General features: G+C 37.5%; 1 long non-coding RNA gene across 1 annotated transcript; it reads left to right on the top strand.

Annotated features, from left to right (window-relative positions):
* The first annotated feature begins 1,523 nt into the window (after positions 1 to 1,523).
* Positions 1,524 to 3,002, top strand: LOC122030989. The gene is made up of 3 exons (XR_006125693.1): positions 1,524 to 1,944; positions 2,081 to 2,170; positions 2,937 to 3,002. It is a non-coding gene; the product is annotated as an uncharacterized LOC122030989 (long non-coding RNA).
* Positions 3,003 to 6,918: the final 3,916 nt, after the last annotated feature.

Raw genomic sequence — 6,918 nt, forward strand, 5'->3', positions numbered from 1 at the left:
TTTGTGAGATTACTGAGACACGTGGTGACCAGTAGGAGTATACCGTGGATCTACAGGAGATAGAGGCTGTTAGCAGTTGGGAGTAGTCGTAGTTTATACCGGAGACTCGTTGTTCCTTTGGTCTGGCTGGATATTACTAGAGATTGATTGAGGGTTACTCCAGCATTATTATGCCGTTGACTGGATTGTCTAGGATAGGTATGGAATTTTCCTGGATAGATGCGTACGAGATCAGTTTCAGGAGTTTAAGCGAAAAGATGTTAACCGCACTATCCTAGTTATGCTTTCTAGTGTAGACGGATTTGTACTCTACACAGATGTATTGTACCTAGGATTTAGTGCAGTGCCGATGTAGCATGAGCAGAGTAGTCTTGTGCTGGTAAGTAGAATTCACAGGTAATGAGAATGAAATTCTTTATCTTCATAGGAGATTATGTGTGTTTTCGAGCCATTTCTTATCCGGGAGGAGTTACTGCGGGAAACACTTTGATCTGGATTTGCGATACATTCGAGTGACACCTGATGTGTGGAGACATTGGAGCACTCTTATTGGTGGAACGATATGAAGAAAGACATCGCGGATTTTGTAGTTTGATGCCTATTATGTCAGCAAGTGGAGGCTGAACATCAGAGTTTAGTAGGATTGTCTCCATTGATTTGGATACTAGAGTAGAGTTGGGAGCATATTATGATGGATTTTGTTGTGGGATTATCCAGAACATGGAGAGAATATAATAGTTTGGGTAATCATTGTTGGATGATGACTTAGCTTCCTAGCTATCAATTTGTAGGATAGATTCTTTTGGATTGAGTAGTAGGATTATACTCTAGAGGGATTACCGGACTGGATGATGTATCTCTGAGTATTGTTTTGGATGGAGATCAGTGATTTCATGTCATGGTTTTGATTATGGTTACAGCAGACTTTGGATTAGGAGTTGCACTTTAGTATAGATTTTCATCTCAGACTGATGGATAGTCTGAACGCTCTATACAGGTGTTGGAGGATTTATTGATAGTGGATTTTGGATTTTTAAGGTGTTTGATTTATCCACAGTTGGTTAGGTAACCGTGTGGGAATAACAGAAGTAGGGTGAGCTCATGACTCACAGAGTCATCCTTTAGGGTTGGAGATTGGTTCATGATATTTGAATGGAGTAGTATATGAGTATGTTGCTTGGTGGTTACCCTTGGATGAGAATCCCTAAATTGACCAGTAAATTTGGGGACCAAATTTTTATTAGTGGGGGAGAATATAAGATACCGCAAAATTTAATAATAAATATTATTGGACGAAAAATCTTATTGGATTTTTCGAAAATTTTTAGAAATTTTTTGGGATTTAAACGGAGTCCGTATGACTCGTTTTGAGGGGATAAATTCTGGGTCCAGTGGAGGCCTAATTAGAATACCCAATTAATGTGGGATTTGATTGAGGAATTAACTTAGGTTTTAATTACCTAAACCTAAGTTATATATGCTAATTAAACCTAATTTGCTTAATTCTACCGATTCTTCCCCCAACGTCTTCCCCGATTCCTTTCGTCCCGAGACTCACCAGCGATCGGTGATCTCCCTCTTCCCCTCTCGGCGTCGCCGGCGCGAGCAACCACCGGGGCTTTGAGGGGGAAGCAACTGGCCGATCTTTCTTCCCCTCTCATTTTCCCCTCTTCTGCTTCCTCTCATGTGCACGGACGACCCGACGCCGACGGCTTCCCCGACGATCTCATCCTCGCCGCGTCATTGGAGGAACGCCGCTGGATCTTGGAGATAAGGAGGTTATTCGGATCATATCTGGTGGAGCGCTCGTCTTCTCTGCTGGCCCTTGCGCGTGGTCGACAGCGATCGGAGGGATCCGATCTAGGGCACAACAAGATTTGGGATCGCAACGCCCTCCTAGCCGATTGACCACCTTCAATCCTCCTCCTGGATCCGATCACTGGGGTATGCTCTGTATCTTCTCACTAGACGGATCGGATAGGGTGATCAACCTTAGTAAGCTTCATCCGAATTCATATGGAATCAAGGTCTTGCCTTAATTGTTTCCAATTTTTGTTCTTCTTTCTGTCCTGGAATAAAGGAAGCATTGGATCAATATGTGGTGGACCTTCCTTGTTGCCGACCATTGCCAGTTCTACTTCTTCAAGCTGTGCAGGCCTCGGGTGAAGAGGTAAGAGTTCAATTGAGGTACATGTTGTCTTATTTGTTAGAGTTCTAGCAAATTCATTGTTGTGCAATTATTTTCGGGATTGATCTTGGAAAGAATTAGTGTAAGAGTTCTTGGTGGCAGTGGGCAGAGGATAGTAGGAGATGTGAGCTCTTGATTTGGTGGCTGTGGGCAGAGGTTAGTAGGAGATGTGAGCTCTTGATTGTGGTCATACCTCAAGGTAAGTGTTTTACAGTGAGGTATTTCGGTTCTTATCAGTAGTGTGTTACGTAATTAGGTTTTCTATGGGTTGTGTGGGGTTTTGTGTTGCTTAGATTTATGAGTATTGTGATGTGGATTGGATGAATTATTGTGGATTAAGGATTAATGTTTCGGTTGATATAGATTAGTTTGTGATCATTTTTAGTATCATTGGATTGATTGTTGATTGGATTATCAGATGAGGTAGGTTGATGATGTGGTTGTTTGGGTTGATGTGGATTTATGATGGAGATTTGAGCTTATGATAGGTTTTGTGGTTGATATCATTATGTGGTGGGTTGGTAATTAAGAGAATAGATTTATTATTGGATTAAATGAGGTGTTGATTTAGAGGAGTTTTGGAGATGTATCATGTATAACCTAATCTAATTAGGTTGTATTATGGTTCAGGTTAGTTGGGGGATTAATCTATAATCATATTTGATTAGGATTATTCTAATTAGGTTGGGGGAAGTTGTTTAGTTAATTACTTCGTATGTAATTAGCTAAATATATTATGTGATCGCAGGACTTGGATTCGAGGCGAGCATCTCGTCGTGGATTGGTTTATCTGATACGATTGACAGATTTAAGGCGGGTATTTCTTCCTTTGCCTCTATGTAGATTTCCTTTGAGCTTAGTGCATGGTTGTTATTTGACGGATTATGTTACTTTACCCTATATCGTGTTCAGTTGCTGTTTTTTTCTGCTTGTTTCTTTTGCTTGAGCTTAGAGATGGTCTATTTAATTCATATACAGTCTCTACTCTTGATATCTACTCTGTTGTGATTACACGTGTAGAGTATGTCTTGTAGGGATTGTCGGGTTGTTGGTATTACCATGCTGATTGGGTGTATGATGTGGACTGTGCATAGATGGGTATGTGTCATAGGAGTTATCTTGTTGACCGTACATTTACATGTGGTGTGTACATATGTATTTGTCATGTGCTTTTGGAGGATACATGTTGATTGTACTTATATTTTTGTGTACATGTGTCTGGTGGGATTATTGGAGTTTTGGTTGATTATACATGTGTAGTGGGTATATATGTTTGGTGGGATACGTGGGGGTATCATGACGATTATACTCTTGTTGGAGGTATTTATGAGGTTTGGGTTTGTTGCATGGATGATGATTATATATATATATATCATGTTCATCATTCATTGCATCTGATGACCATTATCTCCCTTGTGGTGAGAGAGTCATCAGTTGGTTTGGTTTAGCGCCGCACACTCGGCCACTCATGGGTAGTTGTAGCAGTTGCCGCTCGTCCTGTCGTGCCACCCGGTCACGAGGTTTAGTGAGATCCGGCGTTGTGAGCAGTCAGGGACCCTGATGCTATTTAGCTAGATAGCTATTAGCGGACTGTCCGCCTCGACCACTATATAGTGGGCTGGAGGGTAGTACAGTCGTCACAGACCCAAGCCTCTCGGCCATACAGGGGTCGTGGTGTTCCGAGAGGTGGCGGGGGTGACCATGGAGCATGCATGCACTTTTGCATATGATGCACGGTGCATCTGGGGGTTATATTTGCATACATGCCTACTAGATACTAGTTGCATGTGTTTGTGGTATGTTGCATTTGTTTGCGATATGATTGTTGCATTTGGTTGCCATGCTGCATACATGTCATTTATTTTACATGTATATGCAGTCGTACTTATATTGCACAGGTGTCACGGGTATATCTGTTGCAGACCCGGTGAGTTTACTGATCATTGTACTATGTGTCGATTCCAGATTGGGTATGTATCAGTCATTATGTTAGTTGTGGTTTGTACAGTTTAAGTCAGGTTATTATGTCAGGTATGTTCAGATGCATTGATTATGATAGTATGATCATGTTCTTATTCCCTACTGAGACTGTATACTTGTGATCTCCATGTTTGTTTATTGAGCATGCACTATCTTGTCTATTACCCGCTGAGTTACCTATACTCACCACCGCATGTATACATTTATGTTTTCAGGTAGATGGTTGGAGTGTCGCTCGGAGTATCCTGTCTGCCGGGTCCTACGTCACATCCGAAGACTGTGTTCATTTTCTATTGTATATTCTTTTCTTATTCGTGGCATTGTATTTGTGTTTAGCCATGTGGCTATCTTATTCTTTTGGTGTTGTATTTGTGTTTAAGCCGTGCCGGCATGCATTGTATCTATTTGTCTTGTGTGGGCTTTCCGTCTTCGTTTTTTCCGCTGTGTTGGTCTTTGGTACAGCCGTGTGGGCTGTTTTATATATAACTGCGTGGTTATGATTGTTTCATTCCAGCCGTGTGGGCTGTTATTATAACTGCGTGGTTGTGTATATAAATATTCCAGCCGCATGTGGCTGATGTATTTTGCTTGTAGTGATGTTTCATATTGTCACTGGTACAGGGGAGACTCTGCCGGATTTTTGTCTGGCAGGGACTCCTTTGGGGCGTGACAACCACTGTCCAAGATCCACTTGATATTCTACAATAGGTAGGAGTTATGGTTAGTCTGAGTTTAATTTTACTTGAAATGATTCTCAAGTTTAATTGTAATTTTTAAGTTAAAAATATTTAAAATATTTTTTTCAGTTTTAAAATAATTTTTAAAGTTAAAAAGATTTAAAATAATTTTCAAGTTTAAAATAAATTTTAAGTTAAAAAGATTTAAAATAATTTTTTAAGTTTTAAAATAATTTTTAAATTAAAATAGTTTTTTTTTAGTTTTAAAATAATTTTTTAAGTTAAAAATATTTAAAATAATTTTTTAAGTTTAAATTAAAATAATTTTTAAAAAGATTTAAAATATTTTATTTTAAGTTATTTTAAAATAATTTTGAAATCAAATTTTCAATTTAATTTAATATTAATATTAATTTAATTTAATTTAATTTTATATTAATTTAATTTAATATTATTTAATTTAATTTATTTTATTTTATTTTATTTTATTTTTAATTTAATTTAATTTAATTTAATTTAATTTAATTTTAATTTTAATTTAATTTATATTATTTAATTTTAGGTCCTTAGTCATCTCACCCAATCTAAATTTTTAATTAAGGAATCCTATAATTTTGTGAGATGAGTTAAATTTGATTTTTAGGGTTTGGTTTAACTTTATGTTAGATTCAGGTTTAGCTTTGGGCTCAACAAACAGGTATTTTTTGGATAAACTTTTGGGCTATGATGAGTCACCTGGACATCATTAGAGTAACCATGCCTTCGAGGTTTTCCAAATAGTTCTATCCACTAAACTTAATACAAAACCTTGGTCTAATTCGGTTAGTTCCACTAAGTCAAATGCATCAGGTCGAAGTCATATCTTCCTAGATATGTATAGATAAAGTTCCCTAATGTACTATCATCCAAAATTTCATCAGTATCGTTGGTCAAGTTAAACTGTTATCCTTTTTTAAACTAGTCCTAATTATCCTATCGGGCAGGTTAGTTTTTGAGGTGTCAGTTATTCTGAAGCCTCCCCCTGAATTAGTGATCAGATTTAGGTTTTAGTTTTGGGTTTATATCGATTAATTTTATAATTATTTTTAACTTGATGATAGTCTAATTTTTGGTAGGTTCTAAAGTTTGTTTTTGGTTTGGTTGGTCTAGGTTTGTATTTTTGCTTTTGATTTGGTTTATTTGATTTTACATAATATATTTTATCTTTGGGTATATAATATTTGTTAATTCCTACTTGCGTGGTTAAGCTCGCTTTCGGAACCCAAGCTTTAGTTTGTTATTTATGTTGAGTTATTAGTAAAATAAATGTTTTATTTGAACTTGACTTGTAGTCAAGTCCGGATTTATTATAAACGGCTTTTTGACTATTTAAAATAAGATTTAAATTTTTTGATCTTGTTGTAAATTTTTATAAAAGACCTTTTAATTTATTAATTTTTATTTTTAGTGTTGAATTTTCCTCCTCAAGGGTTAAATCTTGAGTTGAATTAAAATTTGTGATTTGTTCCTTGAGGTTTTGGTTTTCCTCAAGGAGCAATATATTTTCATTTTCAATTGCAATTAATTTTTTATCTAAACAAGCAATGACTTTGAAAATTTTCTTATTTAGACTAAGGTATACCTCTTCGGGCCCTTCGGAAACGAGTACAGACTCATGGCTCAATTCGGGTTCAGACTTGTCTTCTGATTCTTCCTCCGATTCTGACTCGCAGGCCATGAACGTGGGGGTGGCTTTGGTACTTCTACTCTTCGGCTTCCGACTCTTCTGAAGATGAGTTGTTCCATGTTGCTTTGAGAGCCTTCTTCTTGGTTGTCTTCAACTTGTCGCTCTTCAACTTCGGACACTCGTTCTTGTAGTGGCCTTTCTTGTTGCACCCGAAGCAAGTCACGTTCCTTGGTTCAATTGGGGAGTTGATCTTCTGCAGGTCTTTTCTGCTGAAGTTTTTCTTCCTCCTGGTGAACATCTTCCTTACCAAGTTCACCAGGTACTCTTCGTCATCTGAATCCTAGTCAGACTCATCTTCAGGTTCAGGCTAGGTCTTTATCTTTTCTTTGGAGGAACCTGCAAACAAG

Source organism: Zingiber officinale, chromosome 11A, assembly GCF_018446385.1.
Source record: "Zingiber officinale cultivar Zhangliang chromosome 11A, Zo_v1.1, whole genome shotgun sequence".
Classification (NCBI taxonomy): Eukaryota; Viridiplantae; Streptophyta; class Magnoliopsida; order Zingiberales; family Zingiberaceae; genus Zingiber; species Zingiber officinale.